General features: G+C 52.0%; 2 protein-coding genes across 7 annotated transcripts in view; one reads left to right on the top strand and one right to left on the bottom strand.

Moving 5' to 3' along the window:
* The window catches only part of Kcnab2 (potassium voltage-gated channel subfamily A regulatory beta subunit 2), an 88,032-nt gene extending 64,130 nt beyond the window's left edge, over nt 1-23,902 (bottom strand). For both annotated transcript variants that reach the window (XM_036177576.1, XM_036177575.1), the window contains exon 1: nt 23,401-23,902. The gene's annotated coding sequence lies outside the window, so the exon portion shown is untranslated. The remainder of the gene's footprint in view (nt 1-23,400) is intronic.
* Nphp4 (nephrocystin 4) overlaps nt 23,579-24,713 on the top strand; it is an 88,282-nt gene continuing 87,147 nt past the window's right edge. For 2 of the 5 annotated variants that reach the window (XM_036177568.1, XM_036177567.1), the window contains exon 1: nt 23,580-23,920. The gene's annotated coding sequence lies outside the window, so the exon portion shown is untranslated. Of the gene's footprint in view, nt 23,921-24,713 lie in introns of all 5 variants that reach the window. The other 3 variants (XM_036177570.1, XM_036177571.1, XM_036177569.1) reach the window with 2 other exon arrangements.

The raw sequence follows: 24,713 nt of genomic DNA on the forward strand, positions 1-24,713 counted from the left end.
TGTTGAAGGCAGAGCAGGAATCCAGCTGTTGAATCCGGCACTTGTTCCACCAACATTTGGTTGTGTTTTGGAACATCAACACCCAGAGCTCAGGGTAGTACTAGGATCTGGCCAGTGAAAGGAGGTGGCCTTTCACTGTGTCTTTGTTCCTGGGTGGGGCTGGCAAACTGCTGCTGACTGAGGGCCAGAACAGAACAGGCACCTGACTTTGACATTTCTAAATGGTTGGTAGAAAATCTAGAGAGGGCATCTTTCATGACTCACAGAATTATATAAAATTCAAATGTGTCTGTAAGAGAAATTTTGGTAACGGCCATACTCGCTTGTCTCAGCTTGGTCTGTTATAACAAAATACCAGGGAAGAGTCTTATACAACGTCATTTCTTCCTCATAGGTCTGGAGGCTACAAGGCCAAGATCAAGGTGCTGGCAGACTCAGGCCTCCAGCAAGGGCTCTTCTTGGCTCAGAGACAGCTGTCTGACCTCCTTTGTGCTGGGTCATCACGAGGCAGAGCAAGCTGTGGTGGGTGGTGGCCTCCTCTAAAGACAGGGACTTCCTCAAGGAGCTCAATTTCCCAGGGCCCCGTTTATTCTGGTCTTCCCCAAGACCTTGCTCCTTAACATTGGAAGTAGAGCTTCAACGCACGGCTTAGAGGGGACAAAAACACTCGGCCTGTGCACCTGTTTCTGTTGTCGACAACTTTCACACACCGGCAGAGCGATCTTGACCTGATGAACCACATCAAGAAAACCTACCACCAGCCCGTCTGCTATACCTAATATACTCTGTCCACAGAATGCGCTGTTGAAAATCTGTACGCCAACCACTGCAAGTTACTGACCATCTGCAGCCCTGGAGACCATACTGCCAGCAAGTCTAAGGAGTTTTACAATCTGCTAGTTACAGAAAACAATCTGCAGATCTTTGGTCCAGAGGTTAGAACACAGCTTTCTAGAGAGGCAGGGACTAGGACATAGCTCAGTCAATAAAAAGTTTGCTGCATAAGCATGAGGACCTGAATTTGGGCCCCCAGTATCCAGGTAAGAGGTGTGTGTCATGTCACATGCCTGTAATGCATGCATACCCTCACATATATATTCAACACACACACACACACACACACACACACACACACACATACACACACACACACACACAGAGAGAGAGAGAGAGAGAGAGAGAGAGAGAGAGAGAGAGAGAAGAGAGACAGAAACAAAGAGAGACAGACAAAGGGACAGACACACACAAGAAGGGCTGTGCCTCCCCTGCAGACACCATGACTCTTGATCTGTTTCACACACCTCCATCCCTCATTATCTCAGGCCTCTAGCCCCACATACCTGTCCTGGTTTCTGTGATCTAACACCTGGACTTGTCTGTGGTCACTGAGGACAGATGACACACAGATGCATCTCTGCCCTGTCTTCAGGCGCTCTTGCTCTTTGGGTTCTGTTCCTCCCGTGCACTCGGCTGAGTATTCAGTGTCTGCCGACTCTCTGGCCATCCTGGGTGCTCCCCCGTGTTTTCCTCTGAGGAGATCACAGCCTCTTCTCTGGGGATTTGATTTGCTAATCCACTTTAATATCCGGTACTGAAAGTGAATCCATTTCAGTGGTGGCGTGACAGGCGGCATGTAGCCTGTCCCCATCCAAAACCTTACTCTGGAGTGAAGGCAATCCATAGAAGGCCCATATGATTCTGGGCTGGCTTCTGCTATGGTCTCTTGGAAGGATCCTCTTTCTTCATGGCCCTGTCGCCCAAGAGGACAACGGGAATATTGCCATTGTCCAAGGTTTGACATACTTCTATCGCAATGCACAGAATCTACCAGTCGACAGGATATCAGCACATTGCAGGGAAGTGAGGTTCCCTCCAGGCCCATTCATCCTTATTCTGTACCCACTCTTCACTCTCAGCTGTTAGAAGAGCAGAGTGGGGAGGTGGGCATGAGGATCTAGGGACCCTGCTGGGCATCAGTGGGAGGTCCTCTTTGTTCTAACAGTTGAAGCTGTGCAGATGAGTGCTGGAGTCAGAGTCCATGTTTCTCAGTATGATGAGAGTTGAGGTTGATCATGTGACTGTCCCGCACAAAGATGCTCTTTGCATCAGAGAAACCTAATTACTGCAGATGCCTCTAAAGCCCAGAACCAATGCTGTGGTAATATACTGTGTACCCCAATAAAGCTTGCCTGAGGATCAGAGGACAGAGCCAGCCACTAAATTAGACACAGAGGTCAGGCAGTGGTGGCACACACCTTTAATCCTATTACTAGAGAGCAGAGATCTGTCTGCATCTCTGTGAGTTCAAGGCCACACTGGAAACAGAGCCAGGCAGTGGTGGCAAACACCTTTAATTCCAGTACTGGGAAGCACACATGCCTTTAATCCCAGAAGTGATGTCTGGGCAGAAAAAGGTATATAAGGCGTGAATAAACAGGAACTCACTCTCTTTAGGCTGAGGATGTTGTAGAAGTAAGAACTAGTGGCTAGCTGCTCTGCTTCTCTGATCTTTCAGCTTTCACCCTGATATCTGGCTCTGGGTTTTTTTTTTATTAAAAGACTGTCTAGACTCAAACATAACAAACATCACATAATAAACACCACGGCATAATAAACACCACACTCAACACCAACAAACACAACTTTAGTCCTCATTAGCACACGGGACCTTCTCTAGGGTGCTGAGCATATGAGCAAAGCATCTCTGGGGCTGGAGAGGGTGGCTCAGTAAACTGCTTGCCACAAAAGCATGAGGACTTGAATTTGGATCCCCAGCACCCACATAAAAATTTGGGTATGATTCCATGTTCAGCAAGAAATTGTTTCAAATATATATTTGAAATTAAGGAATACACTTGATACTGGCTTCTGGTTTCTACATGCACAATCACATGTGTGTACTTGTATCCTCCTTCCCCCCAATGAATTAGACTCCCATCTCTGGCGAGAAGAGGGGAAACCCCTGCAGTACAGGGCAGAACTCCAACAATTTAAGGTTTTGCTGCTTGTCAGTTCTGGGACACAAAAGCAACCAGAGACTGTATGTAAATGAAAAGATGTGGCTATGTGCCCATAAAACTTTATTTACAAAAACAAGTGGTGGGCTAGATTGGGCTGTAATCTGCTGACTGCAATGTCTGTGTGTTTTTATCTACCAGGCTGGGTGTGGTGGTAGTTTTAATCCCAGCACTTAGGACACAGAGACAGGTGGATCTCTGTGAGTTCGAGGCCAACCTAGTCTACATAGTGAGTTTGAACTCACTGTGTAGCCAGGGCTACATAGTGAAACTCTGTCTTAAAAACACAGAGACCAAAATACAACCCAACAATCCCTCCAGATACCAGGTAACACCCGCTATGACGAAATTAAGGCAGATGAGTAGACCCTAATTATGTTCACTGTGCATGCCGCTCTGACGACCATGTAGCTGGGGGCTGCCCAGTTCTTCTATGGGGGACACTCTGAGTTTGGAAAGGGAACCCCTCAAGGTCAAAGAGGAAGAGTCCTGGCCGGATAACTCTCTGTGCTGCTAAGTCTCTGCCTTCTCGGCTCAGCTGGGTCAAGGGATGAGGACAGCATGAGGGTGCCATCTCCACGCTGTTTTCACTTTGCTATCAATTCTAGTCTACCAAAGGACTGCGGCCCTGCCTAATCTCTTCCGGAGGAGTGGACACCATGGAGCCATCTTCCCAGCCTCCCTCTGCGACACTGCTCATCGGCAGAGGCTCCGAGCTGAGGACAGCTGGCCGTGTGACAACTTTGATGCTGCACTATTTTTGGAGACTCTTTGCCTCATTTATTTTTGATTTGAGTTGCTCACACAGACTGTGTGTTCTCTTTCTCTTGCACTGAGTTAAATGCATGTAGTATTTTTAAACCCTGATTGTGTCACCTCGTGATTAGCAGAGATGAGCCACGAACCTGGATGGTGCCAGCCAAGGAGGGGGCCTCCTGTCTCAGCCCTTGGTTTTAGGTGACCTCACTATTCTGAATGCTGAGTTAGTTTAGTCCTGAGGAGGAAAGGCTGGGTCTTGTGGACCAAGGACCTGCACTGAGAACATATTGTGGGTGGCTGGGGTCTGGGGACATGCAGAAGATGTCCTCTGAGTACCACAGCGGAAGGAGGAAAGGTAGCTTCCAAACCTCAGCCCTGGACCAGATCCCTGTAGGGATGGGTGGCAGAGCAGCTGGTGACTTGGGACGGTCCTGGTGAGGGGTTTATATTATTCTTGCCCTCAGGTTGTCACCACCATTGGACATGATGATAACTCAGGAAACTGAGGTGTGAAGAGGCAAAGCTGGCCTGTCCCTGCTGCTGGGTGAATAGCAGATCTGGAAGTCTATCCTCAAAATCAGAGTCCTGGGCCATGCCCAGCAGAGCATCCTGATCATAAGGAGCCCGAGTCCTTCTAGGAAGTGAGCCATTTGTCACGAGACTGGGGCAATCGAGGTGTGAGTGGGAAGCTTGGATCAGGTGCAGAGAAGGAGATGACCACATGCTGATGAACTTGGGGTGTTGGGGCCTACAAAGTTAGCTGATGGGTCAATGTGGTGTGAGAGAAGAGAACAGGGTGGGTCCTGGAGCTTTGGAGATAAGGTGTCCCCAAGATGCTGGTGGCTGTGTCCAGCCTGAGTGCTCCTTGAACATCTGGGAAGGAGTGTGCTAGTGTTCCTAGGCATGGTACTTTGCTGTCTTATGCCACAGGGCCTTTGTGTGGTTCCCTTTGGCTGTTCTTCCTTGGGGTCCCTCATCAACTGAAACTTGTCCAGAGGGCTCTGTCTGTCACGCTATTTCACATGTTTTCTGTCAAGCATGCATCTCAGCCTATGAACACTGCTCACTTGAGTGTCCACCCGGAGACTTGGAAACCTAGAGTATGACCACAGGGTATGTCTCATTTCCTGCTGAATCCTTCAGACTCAGGACAGGGCCTGAACCTTGGTCAGTGTCCTGCATACCACTGCCCAATGTACACAGTGTGCCACTGTGCAGCTCTTTGCTACAGATAACACAGATGACAGCCTGGGGCCCAAGCCAAGCAGAGTGTAGGAAGCAGAGCAGTGGGAGATCATGTTCAGCTGCTCCTCCTGGAGAGACAGGGCATTCAGCAGTGTCTTCTGTCTCCTCTGAGTAGTTTCTCATTGGAGGGCAGCTGCACAGGCCCCAAGCTTTCAGTTTCTGGCTCAACTGGGTCTCTGGTCCCCCACCAAGATGATGCTGGCTCCTGAAACATGCATGGGGTACTAGGATTCTAGTGGCAACCCCCACGTGTGAACACACACACACACACACACACACACACACACACACACACACACACACCTCCACCACTATTTCCATGACCATCTCCACCATCTTTACTATCTCCACCTCCAGGACCATCTCTGATACTTCTATTTCCACTTCTACCATCTCTACTATGACACCACCATCTCCACCTCCACCATGACCCTCTCCACTGCCTCAACATCAGCACCATCTCCACCTCCACCATGACCCTCTCCACTACCTCAACATCAGCACCATCTCCACCTCCACCATGACCCTCTCTACTACCTCAACATCAGCATCATCTTCACTTCCACCGTGACCGTCTCCACTACTCCTGTTGCTATGACACCCATCACTATCATCTCTACCATGTCCTTCTCCAGTGCCATCACTGTCTCCACCTCTCCTACCTCCACCTTGACCGTCTTCACCACCTCTATTATCACTATGTCCTTCACCATCTCTATCATGACCACCTCCACCAATCTCCACAACCACCATGACCATCTTCATCACCTATATCCCTATGTTCACCACCACGGCCATCTCCACCATCTTTATCACCACTAACGCCATCACTACTACCTTTACCCCACGACCATCCCTACCCCATCATCTCCACTGCCATCGTCACTTCCACTTCTATGCCTCTATCACGACCATCTCTACTATCTCTCCCCCTCCACCATGACTTTGTACGAGCACTACTTCCATTTCTACCACCTAAACCATTCCCACCGCCACCACCTCTACCGCCACCACCTCTACCGCCACCACCGTTTCCACCTCTACAATCACCGCATCCGTCACCATCTCCATGACGACCATCTCTAGCATCGCCTCTCCCACTGCCACATTAAACACCACACACCATTATGGTGACCATCTCCACCGTCACGACCATCTCGCAGACTCTCACTAACTTCACTCCTTCCATTTCTAGCCAACTATCCTCGACCTCCTCCTCCACACGGCCGTTTCCACCGCCACCACACCCTGCCTCTTCCACCACTACCACCACCATTCCAGCCTCCACCACCTTTCTTTACCATCACCACTCTGTTTCTGACATTTCTACCTCTACCACTCCAAGTCAGCTTCCTCTCTCCCCAGTACTTCTGTTTAGTGGTCTGCTCTTGGACTCCTCCTCCCAAGTGGTCCTCAGGACAGTTCCGCTGCTCTAGCTTCAGTTCCTGCCTTCAGAGCTAAGGGCCTACGGTCATACCTGTTGCCCACCCCTCTACTCTATGTTCCAGGCGTGGCTTGTTCCACAGGGGTACCCCTGGAACATTCCTGTCAGAACCACCTCTACCACTTGCTTTGGGAGGTCTTGTTCAGACTATGGTTTCCACTTGTCATTAGAGACCCATGTCTTTTTCTCAACACCAGATCTCTCTTGTTATGCCTTAGTCTAACACCCTCCGTCTTACTCTAACACAGGGGTTCTCAACCATCCTAATGCTGAGACCCTTTAATACAGTTCCCTATGTGGTGGTGACCCCCGACTATAAACTCACTTTCATTGCTACTTCACAGCTGTAATTTTGCCACTGTTATGAATAGTAATGTAAATATCTGTGTTTTCTGATGATCTTAGGAGACATCTGTGAAAGGGTCATTTGATCCCAAAGGGGTCGTGATCCACAGGTTGAGAACCACTTGCTCCAACACCTTTGGTGGTTGCCTAGTACCATCAGTCCAAAACCCGATTCCTAGCTTGCCATTTAAACGCCATCTACATTGCCAGTTCTCATCCCCCTTCTGCACACTTGTTTGCCTCTTTTCTTATGTATCTGCCTTAGGCATGCTTGTGTACCACTCTCTTTGGTTGTCGTGTCTACATCCCTATCCTTGCTTCTGCTGCTGGAAGGGATGCTGGGCCTCTCCATTAACCAGGAACTCTGCTATTCACGGCTTCGTTATGGAGACCCTATACCCCAGGTCTGGATGGGCCATCCTCATTATTCACAGTGGTTTCTCTTGGGTGGCAGCAGTATGGAGGGACTTGCGCCTTCCATTCCTAATGCTCTGTCTACTTAAGTCTTCTGAAAGGCATCCTGTACGATCACGGGCTGGGGCAGCCATTCCCATGACAAAGCCAATACTATTCATGAGCTTCCCGACATTCTGTAGCAGACCTCAGTGGTGCTTTCTGGAGAACACACTCTATGGCTTTCTACTTTAAGTCTTTGACAATGAAATGCTAGCCCAGTTCCTGGGGACACTGATGCTGCCTCGGCCACTCTCTACTCAGCCAATGAGAGCTACAGGGGACTGACTGTCTAACCTGGGCGTCACCATCGCTCTGTTCCTCTCCTCTTTAGCTTGACACCATGATGACTTTCAATGAGCATTCCATCTGCAATCTAAGGGAACCTGGATGAGTGGAGGTGCCAGGGGCAGAATTCCCAGCAAAAGAGCTGCCTGCTTGTCCTGGGGTCCCCAGGACCCACAAGGCTGGACTGTCAGTCCATGCCCTGTGCACTCCTGGTCTCAGTGGAGAGGGTCTGAAATGTATATTTACTTTTCCCAGTTTCCTCTTAAGGAAGGCAAGAAACACTGGATTTGGTATAGGGATAGCAAGTTTTGTTTCAGAATAGTTAATAAAAACTAACTTTAACTAGTTGTGCATGGTGGCACATGCCTTTAACCCCAGTACTTTGGATACAGAGGTAGAAGATCTCTGTGAGTTCAAGTTCAGCCTGGTCTACACAGAGAATTCTAGGCCAGCCAAGGCTACATAGTGAGATCCTGTCTCAAAACAAACATACAAAGTAACTGAATAAATGGAATACAAAAACTAAGAAGCAGGACTGGTGATATGCACACACGCTCTAAATCATCAGATTAGAGACCTAAGCGAGAGAAACACTTGCCTGGGCCAGAGGGAGGGAGGGAGGGAGACTGAGGGCCAGGAAATGCTGCTCCCTGGTGACCACAGGCCTCATGGCCTCATTCCCAGAATTCCCAGGAGAAGGCATGTACCCGCCAGAGTGGAACCCCAGGGCACAAAGTGAATTCCAGGTCATCTTGCAGTATCTTTTTCTTTAAAACTAAATTTATAACCCCTTCTATGAAAGTGTGTCAGCGTTCCTCCCGATATAGGGAGTTGACCAAGAGCACCGAGGGAGAACCCCAGCAAGACACTGTACAGAGCTAACCCCAGTGGGGAAGCTCTGTTAGGGGGACCAAGGCTGGGGGCCTCTCTCCTGACTTCATGCACACACATGCAGACAGCCCATTCTACCCACTAGCCGAACTGCCTGCCATCTCCACCTGCTCATCTGCCCAAACTGATGCTAAGGAGAGCCCCACAGTGTACAGGTTGGATGCTCCACCTCAGGCCATGGAGTTGTCATTGAACGTGCTGCCTGTGGGAGGGACTGAGCCTCACAGCTGTCCTATGCTCCGGCCAGCCTCCCGCTACTCTGAAAAGACAAATGGCCCAGGATTCCTCCCCCAGACGCAGAGCATTAGTGGCCAGCCTCACAATGTCATCCGAGTGACCTATCGTCTTATTCCCAGGGTGCAGATGTCCATCCTGGGCTCATTTCAAACAGGGATGCAGAGAGTGTGGCCCTCAGCTCTGGGAAAGAGATGGACCATTGCTGCTTCCCAGGGGTGGGCTGTACCCGGGTGCCTTTGTCTTCTTACTTGTGGGCACACCTGGCTTCTTGCCTACAGCCTTCTGCAACTGTTCTCAGAAAGAGCAGGGGGTTCCCTGAGCCTCGGGGACCCAAAGCACATTCAAGGTGGGAGACATCTGTCGGGCGGCAGATCTGCAGAGGCGGCTGTGCGAGGTCCCTCTGCTAACCCTGCTCCTGAAACCTCTTTTCTGCACCTTGAAGGGCACTCCTTTGTCCTTTCGCTGCCTTGTTCTTTAGGGAACATACCCCTGGGGAGCAGGCTGGCCATCAAATATGGCTGGACATGGACTTGGCTGGCTGTCTTTCTTATAAAACCTAAGTCTTTCCCACTAATCTTTGGGGCCTAATGGCCCAGGTTCCAGAATAGAGAGGCAGTGCTCCCTGGAGGCAGCTATGTAAACCTGTGAGGATCCCAGGCAGCACCCATCCACCTCAGTGCTTTTGAATGCTGGCCACTGCTGCAGTAGCCCAGCCCTTTCTGGGACGGCTGTGGTTGTGTCTACCTGGCCTGCAATTTCAGAGATGGAATTTCTACATCTAGCGGGTGATCAAGAAGCTGGGCTGAGGGTGGGATGGGTGAGGGGCAGGAGGACCACCATTCCACACAGGAGTAGAGAGCAGCAGAGAGAGACACATGTCTGCAGAGACTGGAAGTTTCTCCTGCTCCCTGCTGGAGCATCTACTGTAAAGGGAGAAAGAAAATGCTGAGTCTCCTCTCATGGCCAGATTGAGATTTTAAGTGAGCCAAAGCAGGAGAGGCCCAGTGGGGGCTGGGGAGGAAACAGAATCCATCGTCCCTAGGAGACTGTGTTCCAATGACTGACTCAGCAAGGCGCGGGAGGGGACACTGACTGCTCAACACCCAGCCCCATGCACGGATGGACAGATGGAACAAACTGCTGTCTGGCTGGAGGGTGGGTTTTAACTGTGTGTACCCTTGGTGAGGGAAGGAAAAGTCTGGGCATTTCTAACATAGAAATTTCATCGGGAGTGTTACCGAGCAGCCACACATCCCTGCCCCCGGGTGTGGTTGGGGTCCCTTGCTCTCTGGAGCTCTGGATAAACCTACTCCTCTGGGCCTCAGCACTCCCAGTGGCTGGTCAGACGCTTGCTTGGGAATGGCTAGTGCTGTTGTCTCTCATGAATGATACTGATGTCTGCAGTAGCGGCTAGATGAGAGGCACCTGTCATGAGCATCCCTGGGCAGTGATACTCTGGCCACTGTGTCCAGCCAGGTGCCTGGCCTGGAAGACGGCTAAGTGCTCTGGGCTGATGCCCAGAGTCCGCTGTCATCCATGTCTCAGCAGCTCTGTCAGTGCTTGGGAGGTGGCCCTCAGGCACCATCCCAAAGGAACCAGTGCACCGACCCTGTTTCCACTGGGAGAGCAGGACCAGACACTGGCCGGATATTGTGGCTAGTGATCCATCCGCATCTGGTACCGGATGTGGCCCCATTTTCCAGCCTCTGAGACACTCATCCCTGGGCCTTCCCTCAAGTCCACAGCATGAATCTGGCCTCTCAGGAGGAAGCCAGCCTGGCTTCCTAGATGGGAAGTTTATACCTTAATGCTCCCATCTGCTCCATGGGATTCTGTGTCTTGTCACCTGTGCTGGGATTGCCTCCTCATTGATGGCCAGGCCTGCCCCAACCTGGGATGCTAAGCTTCCGGAATCAGGAGGGGTTGTACCTCCCAAACCTACCAGCTGGAACAGGCAGATGAGACCCTATGATGAATCCCACTCTTAGTCATGGGGTGGGCACTCAGCCTTGGCATGGGCCCCAGGGCTGTTTTTTTTTTTTTTTTTTTTTTTTTTTTCTGAGACAAGATCCCACTTAATGGCACTCGATTCCCATATTCTATCACTCCATCTCACTTCTCAGCCTGCAACACTTGATTTATAATTCCCGCTGGAGGGAAAATGATCTCCAGACTAGGAATTAAGCCACGGAAGCTTCCAGATGGAACCCTAAGGTGTGTGTTTGAGGGGGTGGGCACTGTGGCGGAGATCAGCAGTGGGAACCTGCTGTGGTGGGTGTCATCGCCCTAAGATTACATCTAAGTCCCTTCTCCTGGTGCCTGTGGATGTGACCTTATTTGGTGGAGATCTTTAAGATAAAGACCCCGGGAGGAGCTCAACCTGCACCAGTGTGGCCCTGCCTGAAGTGACAATTGTCCTTACAAGAAGAGGTGCCAGATGCCAGATGCATGTAAGGGAGGAGGCTGAGGCTGCGTCCGCAAGCTAAGCAACACCACAGACTGCAGAAGCCACCAGAACTGGGAAGAAGACCCAGAAGAAGATCCCTTGTCCCCAGACTGCCAAAGGGCACAGTCCTGGCCACATGCAGACTTTGGATTTCAGCCCTCCTGAATGAGGAGGGAAGAAACACAGCTATGGGCTACGTTGATTATGGCACTAGGAAATGAATATGTCTAGCTCTCCTCATCCACGGGGTCCCAAATGCCCTGAGGTCTGAAATCTCAAGTAGTACCAAGATTTTTCCTCCATACAACCCTGATCCCATTGAAAAATTAGGCACACTAACAGATTAGCAATAAAAAAATAACAATTAAAAATATACCCTAAAATGTTACTTAAGAGTTACTAATTGTTTATTTCTAAAACTTTTCTTTTAATATTTTTAGACTGAGGTAAGCAGAATGGCTGAAACAGAAGTGTGGATGAGGAGCAGGAACACCCTGACATTTAAGCCCTTCCACTCATAAGAGCAGGCTGTAAGGAGGCCAAGAAACAACCTTCTCTGGGAGAAGACTATACTGGGGTCCCAGCTTCCCATTGCTGCCCACACGGTGGGAGAGGGAGGTATTTGCTGGAGGGTTCTGCTCTCCAGGTATTCCCGTGTGCCAGCCGGCACGCCAGGCTCATCGCTGCTCTCCAGGGGACAGTACGAATAAATAACAAACGGTTTCAAAGAGGATTACCCTCTCAGCACCATCATGTGACTGAAGCATGAAAGATTAATTCCTTGCACATGTAGCATCCACCAGCAATCTGAAAGCCAGCTGCACTCCACCCTGTCCATTAAAGCTTCGATGAGTAAAAGCAGATGAGAAAGAAAACCGTGGGATGCTGTCTTCAACAGCACACAATTAACAGGGAAATACTGTGGTGAAGTTCTTGCATGGACATAGTGGGCATATCTGGGAAAGTTATTGGGCAATACAGGTCTGAAGCCTAGATCCCCAACCCTGCTTACGTGACATGATCCTGCCCAGCCAAAGGGAAACAGTGAGTTGTCCATGAATGTTCACCACAGGCGCATTTAGAAGAACAAAGATGAAGGACATAATGTGTGAGCCAGGCAGATCTCTGTGAGTTCAAGCCCAGCCTGGTCTACATAGTGATTTCCAGGCTAGTCACAGTTACATAGTGAGAGAACTTGTCTGAGAGAGAGACAGAGGGAGGGAGGAAGGGAGGGAGGGAGGGAGGGAGGGAGGGAGGGAGAGAGGGAGAGAGAGAGAGAGAGAGAGAGAGAGAGAGAGAGAGAGAGAGAGAATGTCTAGTGATTTTTAGAACAGCAGGAGGGAGGGATGTGGCCACTCAAGACTGGTCCTTATTTGGGACAATTTGTGTTATGTTGTAGAGTGAAGGCACATGGGTATCTAGGTGTTTTCAGGGGGTGCAAGCGGATAGGTGAGGATGACCAGTGACCACACCTCACTTTCTGGTGGAGATCTGAGCATCCACGTGTGAAGGAGAGAAAGAAAGACCCCTTCAGGTAGGCGGGGGACCCCACAGAGACCTCTTGCCCGGAAGATATGAGCCAGCACTGCATCCAGCTGGGGCCCCCATGTCACTTCATTGCTTCTAAGCACTGTGGTGCCACTGGCCCAGGCATGAGGTCATGCGTGATGGGGTAGCCCTTGGGGTGTTTATCTCATGGGTGTCCAACCTAGTCTGTGGTCACAAGAGCATACAGATGTTTATTTTACGTGACACTGGGACATGGCGTTGTCATATACAAAGTTCATGCCTCCAAACCCCCAATAGAATTATAAAAAATGCAAAACAATAATCTAATGATGTTTTAAGTAAATTTATGGTTCTATGTTGCAATTCAGTCACAGCTATATGTGGACCATAGGTTGGAATGGTCACACTTGGTAGGCTTGGAGGAGTCCACCATCAAAGGACTCTGTCCTTTGCTAACTGTGTGACTCGGGCAAGGCCTAGGTCTAGGACCTGTTCTCACCTGTGATGTGAAGACAATCCCACCGGGGGCTGAATAGGTGGGGGTAGCTAGAGGGTTAACAGTAAGTACATGTAAGGTACTGAGCTGTTAACCCACAGTGAAGGCCAGCTGCCAATCTAAATGAGTGACCACAATACAGATGGCAGTAATGGGCACAGTCATTGTCCTTAGCTCTCAGGGTCAGCTGGGCTCTTCCTCCAGTGAGGGCAAATGTCCAGCTGTCCACCCCTCTCGACCCAGGCTTTCTGGGAGCTACTTGACCTCCTCTGCTGACTCCTGGGAACACTTGGTGGGTGCCCTGGGATAGCTTTTGCAGAGCTGCACAGTTAAATGTCTCTACTGTATAAATGAGCCGTGTCCTGCTTTGCCAGAATACTGCGGACACTGAAGGGTCAACCCAACCATACTGACACCATCAGACTGAGATGACAGCTTCAGGACAACTTCCATGTGCAGGCACTGTGTCTGAAGCCTCCTTGTCTCAGGGACGCGTCCCTGTCTCCTGTTATCTCTGGCCACACCTTGGTGCCTCCTGTGGCTCAGAGTGCTCTACGTAAGACTGTGCCCTGGGAAGTGGGAAGAAACATTGGGAAAAGTTCTTCAACACAATGGTTAGTATCAGCCAAGTCTCTGGCCCTTGATGGCTGTGAAGGTCTCCTTCTGCCTGCCAGGGCTAGCCTGGGAAGGATGAGATCCTGCAGGATCACCAAGGTGCAGGATTTTGTCCCGAGGCTTCTTCAGGGGACAGATGCATTACAAGTCATCTCCTCAGGGTAGAGGAGACAGATAGAGAGGTATCACAGGGCTGTGACCTGTCCCCAAGCTCAGCTCTGTCCATAACCAGGGGCAGCCACACTTGGGTCAGAGAAGGACTGGGAAACTCTCAGGGAATCTGGGCTTTTTAAAGTCTGTGAAATCAGCCTGGGTATGGTTAGTGTACTTGGCCAAAGAGACATGGTGCCTGCTGCATTTTGTAGTGGGCTGTCTCTTGAACCAATGAAACTCACTATCATGCATGAACGGCTCCCTAGAGAATGGAGCCTGGAAGGGAGGGATGGACTTATCTGCTGCACGGAATAGGGTTTTGGGAAGGGTCTAGCACAGGTCTGACTTCTGTCTAGGCGTAGTGGAAGAGGATCACCCACCCATGTCTGCCTCTTGCCCCACGCCAGCTCCACACAGGGTGCTGGGTCAGGAGTCTGGCCACCCCAGCTCTATCAACATACGGGATTCTTCTTCAGCCTCCGTTCTCCTCTCCTTAAAAGGAAGGGGCTAACTTACAGGAACCATGGAGGTGAGAGTATGGAAGAGCTGCAGGCCACTGGTCACAGGAGTCCAGGACTTTAGTTCTAACATGAACAAAATGGCTGGACCCACTGAATCGGGGGACAGGTGCTCTCCTGTCCCTGCCAAGAGCTGTGAAGGAGGGTCCCCTGGCTTAGGGCTCCCCTACCTCCCACTGCTCCACACGGTGTACCCTGGGGCCTAGCCAGACCTGGGCTGGGCACTCATACAATCCAGCAGGTGGCTGGGACACCCCAGAAGCTCTCCACAGTTACCATGGTTATCAGCTGCCACGGGGTGGGGTGAAACCCTTCTCACAGCATCCCCCACCAGCAGCACCCACTGGGCTTTGCCAGAACCTTCTGGTGTAAGTGAGGCAGGGAGGGAGGGCCAGCCAGACACATGGGCCCTGCGTGTGGGTGTCTGGAGATAGGGTGGTCATTATAGACAGCTTAGGGCCTGTGACCTTCCTTGAGGGTGCCGTGGGCTCAGAGGCAATGCTGGGCTTTGAGGTGAGGTGACCCTGGCCAGGCATCTTCTCTCACACACTAAGTAAGTGGACCATCTCAGCCACAGGAGGCTGGACATTTTTTTTTTTTTTTTTTTTTTGAAGATGTTTGGGACCCAAGATGTTTGGTAACTCAGAAGGACAAGCCCTTTTCCCATGGGTTTCAGGCCAAGCTCACCTCTGCTTTCCTCATTCCACCACAGACACTGTGCCACCAAGTCCCCTGAACAGCAGACATCCTCATGGTGGCCCATGGAGCCCTCGGTCCTCTGATCAGAAGTTCCTTCCCCGACTGTCAGGGTTCCTAAGTGTAGCAACCATCAATGGATGGTGACATCCCTAGTCAGAAGGCTCTCTACAGAACAGAAGTGGGTGAAGGCAGCATGCTCTGCACACTACCACAGCTCCCCAGGCCAACACCAGGCCCCAGGGGGTCAGCCTCCATTCTTCATTTGAAAAAGCCCTTTCTGGTAAAGCCACTGTTTCCTCTAGACAACATCCACTCAGGCCCAATGTAACTGTTACATGTACCAGTGAGATAGCGTCCATGCCTCATCGGAGCTGGCCCATGTGCTCTCATGGTTGTTCTTAAACTGTCAGGATGAGGAGAAGGCACCACAGCATCCCCAGGGCCCCTAGGTGCCTCAGTGTAGGCACTGAGGTCCCCAGAGGCAGCCTCTGCCTCTCAAACAGTAGGATGTAAACAAGGAGGCTCACGCCTGCTATCCTGTGAGGAATGGAGTACACCTGTGTCCCCTCAGGGAGAACTGGGATCTGCAACCCTGCTCTAGGCACTGCATCCTCTGCAGAAGAAAGGGGACAAGATGGCCTCGAGACTGCTGTCCATGACACCTGAAAACCTCTTGCCCCAGGTGACTAAAAATACCCTCTACTCACTGCAAGGGAAAGGCAATACCCCCTGGGGGGTGAGCGGAGCCACCTGAGCACAGGCAGGAGAGGAGAGGGGCAGAGAAGGGGAGACACAGGGCACGGATAGCCAGGGCGCAGTCGGGAACAGCAGGGAACCAGTCCTGTATACGGTGACCAGTCAGTCCCTCTACACAGCTCTGCCCAGGTGCTGTACCAACAGCACCCCTGTGCAAACTCCCTGCCAGGATGGCCTGGGGAACTACCAACAGCCTCTTGCTCAGCTCTGCCATGAGGATACAGGCACACTTTTAGATTCAAAGCTGTTGAAAGCTAGCGGCCCATTCCAGCAGAACGTGGGTTTTGCACATTACTGAGAATTAATGAAACCTTGGCGAATGCCCTTCCCCCAGAGCTTTCAACCATCAGAAAATGTTCCCTTGGGTGTCATGGCTTTAAGGAAAAGTAGAGTTGGGGAAGTTCACCAACACACCAAAATAACTAGGAAGTGTTTCTCAAAGCATGGGGTTGGAACCTCTAGGTTTCTGAAAGCTATGAACGATGGGGTCCACCCAGCTCCATGGGGGATCCTCAGTCCCCCATGGGTGGTTTGCTCAGACCCCAGGCTCTGCAGACCCAATAGGGGCACCTATGACTTGGCTCTACTGGAATGTCACACAGTCCATGTTCGTTGCTCTGTGGCTGCATGAAGCAGGACCACTGAAGGTTTAATGGATGTCTCATGACCACACAGTTCCAGAGTGTCCCCCCCAAGTACCCCAGTAAGTTAAGAAATGGAAGAACACACTACAGAAATCATCTGCAAGAGGCCAGACACAAGGCTGTGGCATCGATGGGCGCTGGACAGAAATATGACTTTGCTGTGTACAGATTCACTTCATGAGCCCAGCTCTTCCTCACCTGCCTTCTCTCCTTTCGCTGTCAAAATCTAGAACCCTCCAGGCAATGGTGTCCATGAGGTAAGCCAGAGAATGCTGGGTCCTGATCCCACCACACACCAGTTCAGACACTTTGGGATAGCTACATTAACTTCCAGGATTGCTTCTGCATCAATCTGATGCACAACAGAGAGACAAAGGCCTTCAGTGAGGAGCCTGGTGCCCAGGCGGCTGCTCAAAACTCCAGGCCACTTCTGCACAGCACTCTACACCTCTCTCAACTCAGTCTATTCATCTGTCACATACCTGCCTCTCCCATCCCCTTTCTTCCCTAAACTATGGAATAATCCAGGTTTTTCCCTCACCTCCCCTACTTAAATGCAGCATCCATACCCTGGGTGTGTTCTTTCTCCCTGTCCCTCTCTCAGAATGAACTGCCCGGTGACCAGGTCTGTCTTTGGGCTGGGATGACTGGCTGTCTATTCCAGGTGCCAGCTGAACCTCAGCACTACCTTCTCAATGCCCTGGGCACAAACTGCAAGACCATGGTCCACCCTTCTGTCTGGGAATCCCTCTCTGGCCTGCTTCTTATGGTCTCTACAGTCCACAGGGACCCAGCAGGAAGTCTGTGGGCTCCTGGGTTCCCCTCTGTTCTCCTCACCACTGTCTAGCTCCAAGGAACACCTCAGCACCTTTCTACCCATCCTTTTTATCCGTGTTCACACGCCTGCCTTAGATCCGACTAGATTCTCACCATGGTTCAGCTGTCCCAGTGACCCATCCCCCATGGCCTTACCCCGAAGGGGTCCTCCCAGATAATTGCTTCCTACCTCTGCTTATCATAACCCTGCCTGTCTTCAAGGTCTGCATCAATGTCCCTGCTCATTTCTCCTCTCCATCGGCAGAGTCTTCTCTGCTCAGGCTCATGGTCACTGAGTCTCCATCTTGACTCTTAGCCCCAGAAGCAGAGCTGGGTGGGTCTTGCTCCTGTCAGCCCCTCCAATGACTGTGGGTAAGGCCATTACATATCGATGGTATTTATAGGTTTAAAATAATACTTTAAACTTTTTTTTCTTCTGACGAGTAGATTCATGGTAATCTCCTTGTCCACACATTCTCGTTATCCCAGCCCTCCTACGCTGAGAAGGGGCGGGAAGGGAACTCCTTCTGGGGAGCCCCACTGCTACTGTCAGTCAGGATAGCTGGGATCCTAGGCAGAGTTCTAGATCCTTGTGCCCTGGGCTGTGTTTGACAGCTTGTGGGTACCAAGGTCTGATCTTGATGAAGGATCATGAAATTGCTGAGAGGGATAGGAGGTGAAAACATGCCACACTGTCTCAAGGAGTGGCATCTACAGCCCCTCTGCCTGAGGGCTGCAGGGTTCAGGCAGGCACATAGGTGTGGGCAGGCTTGCTGGCCCTCCATCTCTGAGGCAAGGAGACCAGAGCAACAGGTACTCTTGTTCCCCCCCTCGACCTAGGAATCAGCCTGCTGGGCTCTCCTAGCTGTTCCAGGGTCTGAATTACTTTGCTTTTGTTCATGAAAACTATACTGGGTTCCAGAAAGTGCTATGCTTGAGGCTCAGACTTGGCTCAGAAGTGGGAAGCGCTGACACTGATTGACACTCTCTTGACATTGTGTCAGGAATGTCCTAGGTGTGTTCTTGGGGGGTCATCTACCACATCAGAAGGAGGGAGACGTGAATTATAATGGGAAGATAGCCAGAGGCTGGAAAACCAAGTCTCTACCGAAGTGAAGTACCAAGGCTGGACCCAGAGAGGCCCTGAGGGTAAGATCACAGTAACCAGGGGGCCAGGGAGCGGCTCACTCACTGGGGACAGCTAAGAGGGTTGCTGGTGTCTTCAGGCCTCACGTTCTTAGGACATTCATGACTTCTGAGTCAAGAGAACCAAATACCCGACAAAAACAACTTACTGAAGGAGAGACTTACTACGGCTCAGTCTAGAGCGCCCCAGTCCATAACGGCAGGGAAGGCACAGCTGAATTCACTGTCTGGTGAGCTTGTGGTCCATGCATCTTACATGGTGGAAACAGGAACCAGGGCCTGGGCTGTGCTTTCAAAGGCTGGCCCCTAGCAACCCACTTTGCCAGCTAGTTCCTATCTCTTAAAGGTCCCAGTGTTGACAACGCAAGCCCATGGGAGACATCTCATTCAGGCTCTGACACCTATGTTGATGGTTTCTGGAGGTGGGGCGATGGGAGGCAATCAGGGTTAGATGATGGCATTGGGGTAGGACCCCATGACAGGGCTGGTGGCAGCTTGATAAAGTGGAAGAGAGACCTGAGCCAACATGTGCTTGCTTGCCCTTTGATGCCATGCCCTATGCCAGGCTATGATGCCATGCCCTATGCCAGGCTATGATGCCATGCCCTATGCCAGGCTATGATGCAGCCCTTTCACTAAGCGAGTGCTCTTGGATTCTGCAGCCCCAGGACTCTGAGCCAAATAAACTTGCACTGTTGTTTCTTTTCTTCTCATTTTTTTTTCACAGACAGAACAAGGATACTTTTACTGGGATTCGAAAGATAAAGCAACAGGGGAGGCAACCTGGAGAGCTCAGCGGATGCCAGGAGGAGAGAGATGAAGAAGGGAGAAAAGGCGTGTTCTCTGAGGGAAAGCTGGAGCAAGCAGCTGCCTGAGAGGGGAGGGCTGGGGGGTGGGGAGAAGGAGAGAGAGGAAGGAAGACGATGCCCTGGGTGTCTAGGGCAAAGGGACTTAGAGGTTCAGCCAATGTGTGGAGAAAGGAGACAGAAGGGGTGGGGGAGAGTAAAACTTTTGGGACTTAGAATCCAGAAAGTGGGCACGTTTGTCAGTGAATTTGCAGAAGACTGCCACCCTCTGTCCTTTGTAAATTACCTAGTTACAAGTATCTTGTTATAGCAACTGAAAACAGACCAAGACGCGTGGCTTTCAGCCACTGGGTTGGGTGATGGATCCTAACTGCTCAGTGAGACCACAGTAAGGAAAACGGTCCTAGCTACGGCCGGATTGCAGGTGAGAAGTAAGGGGCATGGTCTCCATCCTTTCTTCACGGTCTCCGGTCTCCCTTTTCCCAATCCCACCTACCTGGACCTAGTCAACTTGCAGGTTCCTGCATGCTGGAAAGAGAGAAGACTGACTACGTATATGAGGAAGCTCAAGAAAGGCATGCTAAACCGGGTAAGGCAGATCTCTGGGAGCTAACCACACACCATTTGGCAGAGCGGGGGGGGGGGGGGGGGTGGTGGTGGTGGTGGTGTCGTCTGTTAAGACCCCATCCAGCAAGGGGATGAGTTTAGGAACTGAGATGCCTTGGTGCAGGACACACCCAGGGTGGCCAGTGTATTCTGAGCACCAGCCCTTGAGGAGCTCACCAGCATGTGGTGGAAGATGCAGAGGCCTGGTAGCTGCTCAGAGCAGAGCTCAGGCCGAAGGGAAAACCTTGAGCCAACTCATAGAGAAGGGATGGAGACAGAAGAGTTCCCACCTGACTCAGGCATGTGTTCTTGCTCTTTTTGTCTCCTTGGCACTTGACGAGCCAAAAGAGCTCTTCACACCTCAGTGACATCAAGGACCTAACTCCTGACAGACCTCTCTAAAGACAGCCATATCCAGTGCAGGTACCAATATCTCTTGGGACCCTGGACCTCCTGGACATTTGGGGAGATTCACCCCACAGAAGTGAGGGTTTCTGACATGTGCTGGAGCTTGGCATGATCATGCAGTGGGTATCTGCTATCCAGTCCTGGCAGAACAAGATTCTTCACTAGTTGGGAAGCCAGGGTGTGTCTCCTGGCCCTCTATGCCTGTTTCCTCTGTAGGTTAATAAGCCTGTTCCATAGAGTTATTCCCAAGACTCGGATGTGAAGTAAGGTCAGCAGTACAGTTCCAGTGAGGACTCTCTTCTCCCCCTCATCACACCCAGAGCCCCAGTTGGCTTCCTGCCCCCCCTCTAAACACATGGGCCTGAACCACATCACCTTGTGCTGGAACTCTTCCAGGTTGGGCTGACTGGAGTCCCTGATAATTTGTTTTGGTCAATGATCTCTTCCACTGTTCCTGAGAGATGGTTCTGTGATTCTGACACACCATAAGAGCTTCTAGAAATGTCACTGATACCTCACCAGTAGCCTTCCCAAAGGGCAGCCATTGTGTCCTTGGGGTGCTGGTTTCTTCCAGCTTGGAGAGCCATGGTGTGAACTAGGCTCACGTAAGTGTCGAGCATGTGGTCTGCCCCACTCCATCACTGCCTCTGTCGGCCTTGAAAAAAAATGAATCTCTGTCCCCTGGGGCAGGAGACGGCTAGCTGCTGGGTGGTCACGACTCTCGTAACCTTAGAGTCTTCATCCCTACAAGGTGAGAGACTTCCTGGCTGCTGGGAGAGATGGTGGAGGGAGGCACGGTGTCTCTGGTCTGGATACTTCCAGTCCACCTTTCCGGATATTGCCTGTGACAGCTGCTGTTCTGTCTCCTTACTTAACTCTAGAACAACACTCTGGCTCTGGGGCCTTTGGTGACATAAAGACTACCGAGAATTTAACCAGGGTTCAAACATACGTCCCTTCCAGTCAGTGTCCTCAGACGCAGAAACACATTCCCCGGCAGAGGCTGTCCTTCCTTCCAGTGTGCCCCGTTGCCATGCCGAGTACCCATAAACACAAGGCTCTTCCCAGAAGCTGCACATCAACATGGTGCCTGTCACTTCCTCCCAATCACTTGACGGGAGTGAAGAATGAAACGACAGAGAAGCCAGCCCAAGGGTAGGGCGTTTCCTGGGTGGGCCAGCCACAGGACTTTTGGCTCTCTGGCTCCATAGCACGTGTCCTGAGTGTCACAGTTCCCCAACTTCTATGGGTGACTGCTTTTAGACACACGTCCCTCATCCAGGCTCCACATCCACACTCACAAAATTTTGGACTCTAGAAATGTATGAAAAGGGCTTCACATTTTTCCATGACACCTTTCTCTGCCCATTGCCTGGCTCAATACCTAGAACCTGACTGGCACCCACAAGGCATTTGCTGACTGGTGTGGCAAAGAGGCAAAAAGGATGAATCTGTGTTTTAGAAGGGACTCTCCCCCAGGCTGCTTTTCAGACAGGGTCCTGCCACAGCCCAGCACAAAGCTGGTGTAGACTTGAACAGCTTCCCTTGGGGAGGTTGCAGGTTGGACCTGACCAAGAGGACCTCAAAAGTCAAATGCACTTTGAGGACTCCATGCTAGAAAAGCATGAGGCCAGGACCCCAGTAGAAGCACACTAGCCTGGGCTCTGCAGAGCCTACGTCTGCCAAGAAAGGAGCAGGTGGATCGATGGGACTCTTCACACACACAGGTCCCCAAACCCTGTAATGCTGGGTCCAAGTGCCGCTTTAAGCACAGAGTGGAAGCTTATTCTTGGCACTGAAGGGAGTCGGGGGCTGGAGTTTCTGAGGGGGAGGAGAAATCACAAAGAAGGAAGAAACCTTGAAGCGACAGATAGTGGGACAGCTGTGGCCTGAACTTGGTGTTCCTGCTCTTCAATGGAGATGTATTAATTTCCATAAATGCTAATGGTCCATCTCTCCAAGAGCTATTACTTATATCATCTCCCCTTGGATGTGGTTCAACACAGGGCAGACAAATGGAACGGAGCAAGAGGCAAACCTCCACTGGTGGGTCCTTGGCTCCCGCCCCTCTTCCAAATGGGCAGCTCAAGTCTGGTTCCTGATGTGACCCTCATACCTTTGGAGTCCAGACCACCTGCCTTTAAGACAGATCCCTTTCACACCAGTAAGCAAAGAAAGTTATCAACCCCCAAAATGCTGAATCACAAAGTGAGACTGAGCAGTTGGTGGGGGGATGGGTGAGAAGGAAGATAGATGGTAGCCCATAGGCAGGCAGCAAAGGGTGCTGGAAGGCATCCTGCAGGAGACCCCAGGACAAGTGCCAGGAGAAGCAGGCAGGGTGTGCCAGATGGGAGGGTGGGCAGGTGGGCAGGTACACCTTGCTGCAGACACTGCAGCAGGCAGCAGTGCAGCAGTTGGGCTCCGCATCCTGCAGCAGCAGTAGCAGCAGGTAGGGAGGTGGGGATGTGCCGACTGCCAGGGCCTGGACATAGGGAGAAGCTGAGGGTGGGGTAGAGGTCTAGGGACAGAGGCGGTGAAGTGGGGGCAAGGTGTAGATGCAAGAGTGTCAAGGTTCTGGGGAGCACCGCAAAACAGAGCGTTGCGGTGGTGGTGCTGGTGGTGCTGGTGGTGGTGGTGGTACCAGGGATCGAAGGGGCTAGGAGCAGAATGTGTGGGAAGCTGGGGTCAAGACGAAAGGGTCACCCGGCAGGCAGCAAGGACGAAAGATGAGTCTAGAGGAGCAACAAGGAGAGAGATGGAGAAGACACCTTCTAGGAGTGCGCAGAGGCCAGGAGAGAGGATGGGAAGCAGGGAGGCAAGGGCAAGATGGGAATACGGGGCGGGAAGGGGTAGAGCTGGGGATGAAGTTTGGGGTTGGGGTCTGGGATGTCGGTCGAAAGGTGGGACAGGATGACAGGGAAGCAGAGAGGGTGGGGTGGGGGCAGGGAGACTGTGGAGAAGGAGGTGGGGAGGCTGGAGAGGAGGTGAGAACCGCGGCGGGGGCAGGGATGCAGGGCTGGGGAAGAGGAGATGGAGAGGGACCGCGGTACCCGCGACAGTGCGGCCTCGCAGGTGCCCGCTGGGGTCTCCCAGCTGCACTCACCTGGGGGCCTCCAGCTCCGGATCCCGCGCCCCGTTCCGGATCTTCCTTCCCGCCCTGCCCTTGCGACTTCAGCGCCCCCGAATCCCGCTAGCTCCCGCAGGTTCCGCCCGCAGCATCTTTACCTCGTGGGACGCCCGCGGCCACGCCTCTAGCAGCCTATCATTGGCTATGGCTCACGCCAGTCACAGTCTCATTGGCGGAGGCCATTGAAGTCCATGCAAATCATGCTGCTCCCGCCGACGCGCCGATTGGCTGGCGCGCGCGGAGTCAGGGTCCTTGGACTCAGGTTCTCATTGGCCGCGCGGCCTTGACGAAGAAAGTGACGCGAGGCGGATTCTGGGCTGAGTGCGCGGTGTCCCTCAGGCTGGGGCTCCTCGCGTGGGTGGCGGCGGATTGGGCGCCCCCCTCGGCCAGTGCTGAGCTCTCGAGACCTTGGGTTTCGCTGGGCATCGGCTGCCCGATCGCTGGATCCGCGGTGCGGGACGTCCTCGGAAGCGTGGATCCAATGCCCGTCTCCTAGGTAACACGCCAGCAGTGGACTGAACCAAGTGCGGGGGAAGTTTGCGTGTTTTGCGGGCGCGGGTGTCAGCAGAGTTCGAAGAGACCTCAGGGTCCCGGGTGGGGCTGTACATATTGCATCTTACTAACGACCTGGTGTTTGCAAGGCACGGCACGGAACACAGGGCTGGGCCTCGGTCGCGTGGGTTTCGCTGTCTCCCCCTTGCGTCGCTAATGGTGCATCCCGGTTGCCAGCAGAAGTTGGGCGTCGGGGTCTCCTTCGGTTAGTCCTCCTCTTTCTGACCCGGTTCCCGCAACAATCTGGGGCCAAAACGGATGCTATGTGCTCACCAGAGCCTCGAAGATGCCCACGGCCTGGTGTGCGTGCATCTTTTGCAGCTCTATAGTACGTGCAGCTCGATCAGGTTCTTGCGGCTCTCGATGCACTGTGAGGCCCCTGGCCCTATCGATGTCCAGCTCTCGGGGCGCAGGGTCGACCTCCCTTCCTTCATTGCTCAGAATTGCAACCCATGCTGCTGTCCGGGTTCCTGGTGTGTCTAGTCTTTCCTTGGTTCGGGGAGATGCGCTCACGGCTCACGTGGAAGTTTGCACTGAAGCCGGCTTTGCAGGTTTAGGGAATGGGCAAGCTCTCCCCTTTCCAACCCTGGTCTCCTTTGCTGCTCAGCCATGCAGCTTCAGCGGGCCATAATTCTGCCTTGTTTCTCAAACCATCCTAGCACTATCTTGTTCTAGTGTTGGTACCTAGGGATCTTCGAGATTATCTGCTTTGGTGAAGACCACGTTTTAGTCCCATA

This window comes from Onychomys torridus, chromosome 2 (genome assembly GCF_903995425.1).
Source record: "Onychomys torridus chromosome 2, mOncTor1.1, whole genome shotgun sequence".
In the NCBI taxonomy this organism is placed as follows: Eukaryota; Metazoa; Chordata; class Mammalia; order Rodentia; family Cricetidae; genus Onychomys; species Onychomys torridus.